The sequence below is a fragment of the Arvicanthis niloticus genome, chromosome 1 (genome assembly GCF_011762505.2).
Source record: "Arvicanthis niloticus isolate mArvNil1 chromosome 1, mArvNil1.pat.X, whole genome shotgun sequence".
NCBI classification, from domain to species: domain Eukaryota; kingdom Metazoa; phylum Chordata; class Mammalia; order Rodentia; family Muridae; genus Arvicanthis; species Arvicanthis niloticus.
In genome coordinates this window covers 156,686,851-156,700,347 of record NC_047658.1, presented here as the reverse complement: position 1 = coordinate 156,700,347, position 13,497 = coordinate 156,686,851, and the positions used below count along the sequence as shown (strand labels likewise).

Below are 13,497 nucleotides of genomic sequence, written 5' to 3'. Positions count from 1 at the left end.
AGTGAGGCAGCCAGGCAGCCAGCATAAAATTAAATGAGGTCCTCCAGGAGCATGGATTCTGCTGCTTTCCAGGAAGCTGCACCATAACCTTCTTCTCATTGAGCAAGGAGGCTAGAACACAGCTGCTGGGAAGTAGGCGGGGCTAAGCTCAGGGCACTGCTTCCCTGCTGGGAAGGAAGGCGGGGCTAAGCTCAGGGCACTGCTTCCCTGCTGGCTGTTGCATGCGTAGCAGGGATGTGCATCTTGAGGAAATTCTGTTCACAAACTTAGAAGTGTATTTCTTGTAGAGTATCTAAAGGAGTGAAGAAACAGCACAGCACAAGAATCATGAAGGTAAATTGGAATGAGGGGAATGCCTAAAGATAGTTGGGAACTGAAATCGAGGGCAGAGTGAGACTTTCCAGTGAGGAATTTAGTGGTATCCCTATAGTTAGTTGTTGAAGTCATCGATGAACACTTACCTATAGGTAAAGCAGAACTAAGATCACTTCCACTGCCTGGAAAAGCCGATTCGATTTCTCTTGTGAAATCCTTATGTACCCCTGCTCTCGGTAGTTGGTGATTAAGGGCTGGAAAGAAATGAGCAGAGTAGGGAGAAGATGCCTGTACAAGTGCATCCAGGTTAGACCTTGGGGGAACACATTCTGGAAAGCGTCAGACATCCTTAGCTATGCAGTCAAGTAGAGGAACTCTGGAGTCTAGGTTCAGAGTGGAAACGGAAATAACCACTGGAATGAAAGATGGTATGGCTTAAGAGTATTGGAAACCCTCAATGTTTATAGTCAAGTTACATTAGTTGAAGGTTGGGTGTCTGTATCTTCCGCAAGTGTGTGTTCATGAAACTTTCAACTCAATAATACAAACACCTATCTCCTATTTAAGATATATTTCAGACTAATGCGAATTTGGAAAAGGGAGCAGTATATACCAAGAAGTCATAATGCATGGAGCTGAACCTGACAACATTAGGGTGCAATGCAAATACCTCAGTGTGTAGATCTGGAGATATAAATATACATAGACATATAAGGCATAATCGATCAATACTGTATATTCCTTATCTCTACTGGGAAATATTTTCCCAGAGAAAATGGTTGATGAGTACGCAAGTACTTATGATAAGATGCTGATCCTGTCTCATTATGGGGACTCTTGAGACTTCAGAGGAGATAGTGGTGTTTGCTATTCATGATACTTTCCTAGGAAATTTAGAACTGTAGCTGTGCTTTCTGTATGATCAGAGTTTCTGTTTGTGGGACATCATTTTCCTTTAAACCTTGTTCATGAATATTCCCTCTGGTATGAAATTTGAATACCGTTGTTATTTATTGGTGATTGCATAATACTTAATTTTTAGAAATTAGAAGGTAAAATTCTATAAAATCTACTATTATACTAGTACAATAAGATAATATCCATTGATCTCTCTTTGTTTCTCACACATACACCCATGATATAGGTGTATGGACATGTAGAGATCAGATGACATCATTCTTTATGAAGTACCACCTACCTTGTCTTTGGGAGCAGTGTCCCTCATAAGCTTAGGGCTTCCCTCAGTGGGCTAAGCTAAGCAGTCCTCTGAGTTTATAATTGAATATTTTTATTATTTTCTACCTGTGTACAGAAATAGATACATACTTTTTAATAATGTTTTTGAAACTACAGTAGATAATATTCAGATAATATATTGATTTTGCATGTTAATCAAAATCAATTTACATCATTATTTTAATATGTGGTGATATTCAGTTAATGTAAATCTCACATAATATCAGCCAGTTCTTTCTCTATTAGGCATTAAATAAATGCTAAAGTGTTACTATTATGTAGTGCTGTGAGAGGAGGGTAGAATAAGAATCTGCTATTGTAAAAATAATATATATTTTAAAAATTGTAAGGATGCTATTAACTATTTATCCAAAATTAAGAACCTTCACACACATACTTTATTTATTTATTTTTTGCAGAACAGAAACTTTATTGAAGAGACATGATATTGAGCAAAAATAACCCACATTATCAATTAAATCATTTTTAATTTTCACAGTGCTGTCTACAATTGTACACAGAAGTCGTTGTATTTTGTTGATCCTTATTTGTGGGCTTTTAAAAAAATTTATTGGACATTTTCTTTATTTACATTTCAAATGTTAACCCCTTTCCTGTCCCCCAAACCCCCTATCTCATCCCCTCTCCTCCTGCTTCTATGAGGGTGTTCCCCTACCCACCCACCCACTCCCACTTCCTTGCCCTCGAATTTCCCTATACTGGGGCATTCAGCCTTCACAGGATCAAGGACCTCTCCTCCCATTGATGCCCAACAAGTCCATTTTCTGCTACATATGTGGTTAGAGCCATGGGTCCCTCCATGTGTCCTCCTTGGTTGGTGGTTCAGTCCCTGAGAGCTGTGAGGTGTCTGGTTGGACACACACACTTTAAATGAAAATGTATCATCTAGTTTGACAATGCTCCTTCTAAGAACCAGAGAGCACCTAGCAAAAGCCCTAAGACCAGGCATAAGAAGCCCTCCTTTCAGTTGATGTTTAGAGCTCTCCAGGAGCTACATTATTGCCATTGCCCTTGTTTGTTTGTCAGAAGAAAGTAGAAGGTAAATTCCTACTGCTTAAGACACTGTACATAACAAACTCAGAGCCCAGAGGCCCTTAACTCACCTGAAAGACTCTTCCCTGAGATATAGCTTCTTTGTTATCAGAAGATGCCATGTACATTTTCAAAGGAGGGAAACAACCAGTAGTTCTTCCCAGCTATGAAACATAAGAAGGAGAATGAGGAGGAGGAAGAGGAGAAGGAAGAGGAAGAAGAGGAGGAAGAGGAGGAAGAGGAAGAGAAAGAGGAGGAGGAGGAGGAGGAGGAGGAGGAGGAGGAGGAGGAGGAGGAGGAGGAGGAGAAGGAAGAGGAGAATGATGACAACAACAACAACTACCACCAGCATTGCTTTATAACCCTAAGGGTTCAGTAGTGATTCTATCCCTTCTCAGTAACTAACAGCTTTCTAATGGGACTTATGACCTGCTAAACAAGAGGAAAATTAGACCTGAAACTGGAAATCTACCCAACTATCCAGGACTAGTGACGTCATAGTCCTTGGTAGGGTCACTGCCTCCAACCACTTCCTCATGTCTATTGTTGTGGTTCTTGTTCATTTCCTGATTAGACATTCATGTTGCTAAGACTTTATGGGTACAGTTTCTAACATTGCTAAGAGACACAAACCATCAGTAAACTCCCTGATTCTCTGACAAGCTTTCTGCTTCCAGAGGAGAACCTATTATTGTCACTTTACTAGACCAGCCCAATCTCTAAGTTCTTATGGTCACAGATTAGTGTAGTTCTCACCCCTTATCAAAGGAGACTTATCAAGCAGATGAAGACATTTCCAGAAAATCATATCCAATCAAAATTCAGAGTTGTGAAAGACAGTCCCAATAGATACTTGCAGGAGGAGCTAAGGTGGGAGGATTAAGGAGAGGAAGAGGAGGAGTGAGGAGAGAGAGAGATGTAGGAGGCACCATGGATGACCACGCATGCACAGGGAGCAGTCCTGGGTAACAACTTATATCTAGGTTAGTTAATTGGGAAATACCTATAATTGTGTGGGCATATTGTTATTGAGCATTACCAAATATATAAAGCCTTTGGTTAATATTTAAGTATTAGAGTCTTATTTTCTACCAGGGCTGTGTGTGGATGGTGGGATGGTCTGGGTACAGCCCAGCCTTGCGGAAACAGCGTGGAAGATTGGCAGAGCCATCTCCCATGCAGGTGTCTCATGGGTGGTAGGGCCAGTGTCTCTGGCTGCCTGAGCAGACTGCCCGACCCGAGGAGTGGCGGTCACTCCTGGTTGTAGACATAGGCTAGTCGGAACATGGAGGCTGATTAAGAAAAACCAGATTGAATGCTGAAGATTTAAATAATTATCTCATCATATACATATCTATCTATCTATCTATCTATCTATCTATCTATCTATCTATCATCTAAACATCTCTGCACCTAATGATCAGGGAACAGTGCTAAAGAGGGAGCAGAAAGATTGTTAAGAGTCAGAGGATCATGGGAGTTAACTTATAGTTTGCGTCTCTTAGCAGTGTTCAAAACTATACACATAAGTCTTAGCAACATGAATGTCTAATCAGAGCTGAACAAGGACCACAACAATAGACATGAGGAACTGGTTAGACACAGTGACCCTACCAAGGACTGCAGGTAACTAAGGAAATCTGAGAGTGGGATAAATAAACTGTCAGATTTCCTTAGTTACCTGCAGGATAACTAAGGGCCCAGGGAAGAGCATACCAATGGCTAGCCAATACCAAATGATTGGCCCTGAAAACGTGCATCCAAATAACCTATATAGTGAGAAGGTTTTATATTCTGAAATGCTAATGCAGGCAACAATAATTAATGAAAGAAGAGGTTATGGATCTGAAAAAGAACATACTTGGGGGGGTTGGAGAGATGAAAGGGAAGTGGGAAATGATGTAATTATACTAAAACTCCAAAATAAAACAAAGACTTCTAAAAATAAAAATGAAACAAGGTCACTGCTGGAAAAGTTTAGCGAGGTCACCACTGGGAAACATTTAGTAAAAATTCAAACAAAATTCTGTGCCCAGTTGCTTTCCGGATTGTTGGCCCAAACACAAAGTCTGGCACATCACTCAAATGCCTGCTGCCACACATGCTTGGCAACATCTATGGGTATCATTTGTTTTTATTCTCCTTAGTCTCTTAGCTTGACGAGATGATGAAATCATCTCTTCTTAAGATTATTTAAGAGACAATGAAATTGCTTTGGGCGAGGGTTTGTTTGATCTTTAAAATGTCTTTCTGCAGGCTGGTCCTTTCATATTGTGTCAAGTGGTTTAGGATTCAAAGATTTTGATATTGTATTTTATCCCAGTCACCTGTTACTGCAACTTACAGATGTTACATGGGATGGATGAGGGTTTGGTCATAAGAGGATAGCAACTGAGTTGGTTATTATCTCAGACGTAGTACAAAGAGTGACCATCAGTCTTAGGTAAGCCGAATAGTAAATTGTGAGATTCTTTTAAAGCATTTTAGAGACTTCCAGCTCAATACCACGATCATTCAGTGGTTGATGGTGGAGATTTTAGACCTCTGACATAATTCATCCTGGCAGAGGACACACAGATGCACACACGTACAGAACAACTCTATTATAGAGGAAGGAAGGAACTAGAGAATCTGTCTACCCCCGCCCAGCTTGTTTACACACATGCTCCCCTCTCAGGGAGAAATGACCTTTTTAATGCAAAATGAACTTGGGATGAAAACATCACATATATATTCATGCATATGTTTGTACTTTTATAAGCAATTTAAGTCACTGATAAAATGCATGCCATGACCTTTTAGCTTTTTATTGAGGAAAAAATGAGAAGGAGGGAAATAATATCTTTATATTTCATAATCTGGTTCCACAATTCTGGTAAGATTTAAGATATTTTTACTTTAAATATGAAGCAATTATTTTCTTTTTATTTTATATCTCCTTTACTAGAAAAATATTTAGTTGCCCTAGATTTTGAAATTCATTAACATTAAAGAAGGTAATTTATTTTTATTTTAAAATTGAGGATTTGTATTCTGTTTTTTGTTCTATGAATAAATTTCTCACAATAATATATCAATTCTTGTTATTAGTGAATAATTATGTTTCTTTAAGAAATAACAGGTTTACTGAACATTTTAATGTTTCTATTTTTATTTCTTCTCAAAATCATCTTTTCTGTTTTGTCTCTGTTGTCATTTACTTCTTCCTGTTTTTGTTAAAAGTGTGGTTATCTTTTTACTTTTTACATTTTAACTTTTTTTTTCTCCCTGAGGTAGGTTGTCTCTGCGTAAACTTGACTGTCCTGGAACTCACTCTGTAAACCACAGACATCTGCATATGTTACTAGTTTTGCAATGATGTACTATCCATTATCAAAGACAAAATCTGGCAAAAAAAAAAAAAAGGAAGAAAATTTCACAAACCACTGGGAAATCGCATATCTCTCTTCTGTGCCCAGTCACAAGGTTGTTTTCATGTGGTTTAAAGGTAATTAAGAATACATTTGGATCCTTATTGTTTTCCTTCAAAATCTCCACTTTTTCTTCTTCTGAGATGGTCCTGCTGAGTCAGTTTTATCTTCTCTAACAAACAATATCCATGCATTTATAGCATCCGGGTAAAATTGTTAAAAAGGCTCTCTGTGTAGGGAAGCGGTGCCGAGCCAGTTCACAACAGGGTTGCCTGGGATTGACCGAAGTTTTGTACTTTGTAACATTTAATCAGCTGCAGCTTTGGAGATGACAAAAGGCAATGGGAGCGCACAGTGCACCTCATTTTTCTCAATTCGGGAAGGCAATTCATTACCAGAAGTGTGGCTGTTGCTTCTCTACTTTTATGCTTGTCAGTCAGACCCTAATTGAAACCACAAAACAAATACATTCATGTCCCTTCATAAGCTCCTAGATTTATCACACATCTGTTGTCCTTACCACTCCAAAGCGTCGTCTGAAGTTGGAGAGTTGGAAGAGGAAAGGCAAAGGAGACGTGTCCGTACACCTTTCCAGAATGAACTGGGCAAAAAGAATACTGTACACATCATTTTGTTAATCTTGTCTGCTGGTACCTGTTTGTAGGTTACTGCCTAGGATCTATGTAGATATAAGCACCTACATGTTCAGCACACTTAATGCATATTTTAAAATAGGTTTGCACATTCATGGAATGTGCACATATGATAACAGAAAATTTGGAAATTTCAAAATGTAAATATCAAACCAAGTTATGCACAAAGCGATCACCAGTTCTATTCACTGATGACTTATTGTGTCTTTTGTCTGATCTTTTTAGATTTATTAATGCAGTTGAAATATCTGTTACAAACCACACGTCTTTTAATGCTTGGTGTGTGTGTGTGTGTGTTTTCTCACATGATGTTATAGCTCTTAAAATCTCAAACCTCAAAATTCACTTTAAGCATTTTAATTAATGGCTAATTTTTCTCATCTTAAGAGACTTACAGGAAAGTTCATTTTATTGATTACAATATCTATTATTATTTTCAGCACACATGTTTGTTTACATACAAATATGTGACATGTAAGTGTGTTATGCCCTTTTAGGCACTTCATAAGGGGAAGTGCTAGTATATAAAGATTCAAGTGAAGTCATTTACTTTTTGCTTAAATTATGATAAAAATAAAATTTAAAAAGACATTATGAAGAAAAATCAGGTTCTGAGGTAAATCATCTATAATTAAATGTCATTTTTTTCAAGTCTCCAAGACATCATAACTTAATCAACACTAATGTTGTAATAACCATAAAACCTCCTACATATCCCTTGCATATCTTGTAGTGTTGTCCACTTTAATGTGTTCTATTTTTTATATATTTTGCCCAAATTTTTGGTTTATTGTATCCCATGCCCTCTCTCGCTTTCATGAAATTCATGAAAAGGAGTGAGATTTTGCTTGATGAGTTTTGGCTGGTTTCTAAATTTTATCACGGAATGAATGCCAATTAGCCTGGTGGTCAGCAGGGGGGGGCAGCACTGGGCCTGTGCCCCCATGGGTGAGTTCACGTTCTCTGAAGGAGAAAGTTATTTGAGGTCCAACAAAGCTGGGTTTGGAACCAAAGGCTCCACCCAAGGCTGAGAAGAGAGGAGAAAATTCAATGACTAGGGACAGAAAAATGAAACAGAACGGAACCAAAGGCTCCACCCAAGGCTGAGAAGAGAGGAGAAAATTCAATGACTAGGGACAGAAAAATGAAACAGAACGCGTGTCCTGTTTTTAATAGGTTATTCTTTTAGTTTCTCCCTCTAAAATTACAGAATACAAACTCTCCCGTTCCTCAGTTACCTTTCCTGGGTAAGAAAGATAAGTTACTTATTCATAGAGTTATATAAAATATTAAACTAAACTAAAAATGTATTTCTGGACAATGTCTTACTTGAATTTCCCAGGAAGAAAACCTTAGAGTAGGATTCTGGTTGAGGGCGTCATTTGGCGATGATCCCTGGAAACAAAGTTAGGCAGGGTGTCAGTTAGCTAGGAGGTTAGTTAGACTGTCAGTTTAAGTAATGAAGAGAAAGCTCAGAACCAGTTACTACCAGAATAACTGGAGCTTGATGTCCCCAGGAAAGCTGGGATTCAGAAAATGTCTGAGCCACTCTATAAGAGCATTGAGGGCTGAGCTATAGGGAGCCTCCCTCCACCAGAGCACAGCCACACATATATGTAGGGTGATGGGAACGTTATAAGATTAGGCAAGAAGATACGGATATAGGACAGACAATGCGGCTCCCGAGGAGTCCGAGAGGAAATGAAGGTCAGTATATTCTCCATCCCTGGGATCCTTGTGCTCTGGTTCCAAAGCCGAAGAACAATTGAATTTTGATCAATTATTTTAACAGTACTGTCAAAACCATGAAAGGTAGTGACTAAAGAAAAAAACCTCTTAATCCAGTACTCACAATCAATTTGTGTGTGTGTGTGTGTGCACGTGTGTGCATGTGATACATACTTATGTGAGCATGCGTCTAGGGAAGGAATTTAAAGGATGGAAATATGTGGGAATAACGGCACATGATGATAAGCCTAACAGTGGCTAGGAATTTGGCTGGAGGCTCTCTGGTTGAGGCATAGTTTGTGTTTCATTGTCAGACACACACAGATGTGTGTGTGTGTGTGCGCGTGTGCGTGTGTGTGTTTGTGTATGTATAATCCAAAATAGTAAGGTGATAAGATTTTCTTTTATTTCTATGTACTGCAACAAAGAGTTCATTTGGCCAAGAGGTAGTTGTTGAGCTCAGAGAACCAGGTTATATTAGGTTGGTGCCAAAGAAATTTAAATTTCCTGTGTGGTATTAGCATATACTCTTTAAATTTTGTTTGTCCCTTCCTTCCTTCCTTCCTTCCTTCCTTCCTTCCTTCCTTCCTTCCTTCCTTCCTTCCTTTTTTTTGAGTATGGGTTTTTGCCTACATATGTGCCACCTCATACATCTGGTGCCAGAGGAAGTCAGAAGAGAGAGGTGGATGCCCTGGCACTAGAATTACAGATATTTGTGAGCTGCAGTGTGGGTGTTGGGAATTGAATTTGGGTCTTCTGAAAAGGTAGTCAGTGCTTTTTAATTATGGAACTATCTCTTCTGCACTAGAATAGATTCTTAATGTGGTTATGTTATACAGCATTTAAATTCACTTTTTAAAATTAATTTTCGCTAATTATTTATTACTTGCTATTTATTTTATACAATGAAAATGAAGTTATACAAAAAATCAAGTTTGGTGGATTTTCTACTTTTGATACAAAAATGGATTTTAAAGTGATGGTGACAACTGTCCATACTAAAGCAATATATTTATCTCAGGAGCTGCCAAAGAACAAAGAGTGTAGTTCTCATTCGAGACCATTCATAGGGGTTTGAGAGATGGCTCAGTAGCTAAGAGCTCTTGCTCTTCATGGTTTGATACCCAGCACCCAAATGGTAACTGACAATCATACTTCAGTTTCAGGGGATCCAGAACCTTCTTTTGGCTTCCACAAGCATGGCACACATACCCAGGACTCAAACATACATGCAGACCAATACATTCAAATAAAATAAAAATAATAGATAGATCTTTTAAAAAGTCAGAGCACTGAAGATAGGTAGTCTGGTATTTGGCCATAGGAAGTGGACAATGACCAGTTGAGAGCTAACATCAAAACTGATTCTCGTATAACACATGAGAAGGAACATTCACTGGCCATCTGACAATTTAAACACACTAGAAAAGTGAAAATCTTCAATGAATGGGTATCCCATGAGCTGAGAAGAGAAAATAACAATTTCCCCTCTCTTCTCTTTCTTACTCTAGATATCTCACTTATTTTTATTTTTAATTTTACTGGCTGGAGAGATGGCTCAGCGGTTAAGAGCACTGGCTGGTCTTCCAGAGGTCCTGAGTTCAATTCCTACCATCCATATGGCAGTTCACAACTGTCTGTATTCCAGGGGATCCTACACCCTCATACAGATATAAATTCAGGCAAAACATCAACAAACATGAAATAAAGATAAAACAAAACAAAACAAAACAAAACAAAACAAAAAACAAAAAACAAAAAAAAATCAAGCCAGGAAAGGGCCACAGCAAGGCTGAAATCTCTGCTGGCAGCACAATCATGGGCCTGTTCCTCTGCCCTATTTTTAATTCTAAAAGAAGAATTATTATATAATTTTTATTATTATTACTTACGTATATGAGTGTATCTGGATGTGTAACTGCCACATATATGTAAGTGCCTGTGGGTACCACAGGAGAATGTCAGATCCTTTAGAGTTAAAGTTACAGGCTGGTATGGGTACCTGACGTGGGGGCTGGGAGCTGAGCTCAGGTCATCTGAAAAAGCAGTATTCTTTTCATCTCTAAGCTATCGCTTAGCCCCAAACAAATTATTCTTGATCAGATAGTGAGGTGTCTGATGAAAACTGGATTTGTGTAACAAATGCCAAGGGCCAGCTCAATAATTACTCTAAAAAAAAAAATCTCCAAAGCACTTCCTAAACTCAAAGGTTCATCTCTCCCCCAAAATGCCCATGGTAACTGTTTGGTGATCTGATCTACTACAGCTGTCAGAATCTCATGAAAATCTTCATTCTGAGCAGTATGGTCAGCAAATAGATGAGAAACAGCAAAAACTGAGACAACCACAACCATCACAGGTCATAAAAAGAGGCAGTTTTCTCCATGACAACATCTAACAACATGTTATACGGTCAGAGCTTCAAAACTTGAGTGAATTAGCTTGAGAACATTGTGCCTTGTTATCCATATTCACTGACTGCCACTTCTTTAAGAATTTTTGAGGAGCTGGGGTGGGCCAGGGAAAACATTTTGCCACTAGCAGACACAAAAATCCTTTTCAAAGTCCACTGAGTCCTGAAGTATAGATATTCATGCTATAGGGATAAACAAACTTATATTTTGTTGGTAAACATGTTGATTGTATTGGTTCTTGGTTAGTAATGATAATGTTTGAACCTACTTATAATGATTTAAAATTCACAGTCTAAACTTTCAATTACTTTTGCCTCTACCTACGAATAGGACGGAGAGTCCATCTTCAAAGACTTGCCGTGCTAGTGAATGACTTTACAAGCCCTTTGCAAGAGGCTCTTGTCAACATGTGAACCTGGAAGTGGGGAAGATAGTTGAGGGGGCATTATAGAAATTACCGCAAAATAGTGTTATCTAGTGACACAGAGGATATTCAACAGGGTCACTTCTTTCTCTCATAAGGGGGTTAGAATGAGTCCTCTTCACTGGCAAAGATGTTGTCAGTAATGGCCAGCACCAAGAAGAAGCATCAAGCTGCCTTGCGAACCGTGAAGAACTGTGTTAACCTAAAAGCAATCTACCTGCACAGCAAGGAGACCTGGGTAAACATTTCTCTCGGTCGTCACAATGGGAATCATGACCAGACAGCAGGATTCTGCCTGTGAGTGAGGAGAGAAAAACAGTGAATCTGCCTTTAAGAAAAAGCAATGCTAAGAACAAAGGCTCTGATACATGATTGAGAGCAGGACAAAAAAAGGACTATCAGAATTGAAAAGCTATTGGGTTGGGAATAAATAAGAAAGAAAAGACAGAAAAAGAGAAATGATGTCATCAGGCTGGCAGCCCTGTGTGTCTTCCACTCCTCCACAAGTCTGGTTCTGACTCCTGTCAGCTGTACCACCCACATCTTCTCAGCAATGTAACCTAGATCTGCACCCACTTAGGCACCCCTTCCTCTCACTTAAAAATGTATCTTTTGATCGGTGATGATGCTCATGTATTTGCCACTAGGAGGGTTATTTGCTGTGCAGAGGGATGTCGGAATGTTTGTAGTGTCACTCCTCTCAGGATATACACCTGATACAGGTAGACGATTACCCTACCTAATCTATCTGTGAAACAACTTTATAGGGAAGTGAGTACACACGGAGGTGCACACACTAGCTCATGCTCACCAGAAGGACAGAAATCCTGCAGAAGAACTTGGCTGTCAGACGTGTAATTAGGTAGGAGGATGATTAGCAGGCTCAGTGCTGTAGGTGGGTTTATTTTAATAGTGTTTGGGACATTATTGGGAAGAGCAGCAGATGATTAGCGTGGCTTTAAGGAAAGCTACACAGCAAAATGACGAGAATTCAAGTAGAAACAGGAGCTATTCCTAAAAGACCTTCACAAAGGAAAGCAATGGGACGAGAGGATTTCTCATTGCTCTGGAGACTTGATTGCAGCCCTGGCAGCCACATTTTGAAGTCACTGTGCAAATAATCATTGTCAGGTAATGCTTTCTGCTTGAAAGCAACTCCAATCAACTGGCTAATTAAATCGAAGGGGAACTCCCTGTGCAAAAGATAGCTAGTGTTCACAGAAACAGCACAAATGGAATCTCGTATTAAACACCACCAGAAGCAAAACCTGGCGGTAAAGGGTTGGGCCACGGTTACATGGATGGAAGTTGATTGGCAGTCTTGCTGGCAGTTTGCCAAACTTCAGCAGTCCATTTCATGTTTTATGTTTACAACTTTGGGGTGAAAATCTTTCTTGGACTAGTGTGTCCCATTGGCCAACCTGCACATCCAGGTTTATGCTGTGGCATTGCAGAGTAGAAGAAAACCTTATTGACACATTGACTTGTTGGCCTTCCACAAGGAGGAGAAGGGAACCTTTTTGTTTTGTTTTGAGACTGTGCCTTTTTATTTAGACCTGTCTGTGTGGGCACTCACCATGTAAACTAGGCCTTAAACTTAAGAGATCCTCCTGACTTCGCCTCTTGAATGTTGTGATTAAATGTGTAAGTGACCACCCCTGGCCAGAAAGCTCTTGTTAAATTATCCTAACACCTATTTTTCTAAGAAAGAGATAGTTCTCTGAGAGACATTTAGGTATTGGGGAGGAGGAATGACTTCTGAGTTGTTCCTGTGTGTATGCATACACACACACACACACACCACACATGCATACACACACACACACACCACAAGCAGACACACACAAACAACCACACATACACACTCACATGCACACATACACACGTATAACCGCACACACGTACAACCACACACACACACAAATACAACTGTACACATATATACACATATACACACAACACATACATACACACATGCACACAGCCCCCACACAAGTACAACACACACACACACACAAATTTCTATTGGGTAAACAGTATAAGGTTGTTATAATAAAATTAACCACAAAGGCAAATTTTGAATGGTACGTTGTGAAATACTAAGGTTTTAGGTCAAGAAAGAATGAACAGAAATGGTGTGTCTCTTCTGCAGGATGTACTTAATGATACAATAAATCAGACAGCTGCAAATGCTATTAGAAGCTCATCATGGGCATCTATGTACCTGCCAATCCTGTCATTTCTGTGTGTTTGCAGAACTACAC

The 13,497-nt window shown here is 39.2% G+C and overlaps 1 protein-coding gene across 6 annotated transcripts in view; it reads left to right on the top strand.

Moving 5' to 3' along the window:
• The window catches only part of Sorcs1 (sortilin related VPS10 domain containing receptor 1), a 503,533-nt gene that overhangs the window by 222,242 nt on the left and 267,794 nt on the right, over window positions 1–13,497 (top strand). The window lies entirely within an intron of this gene.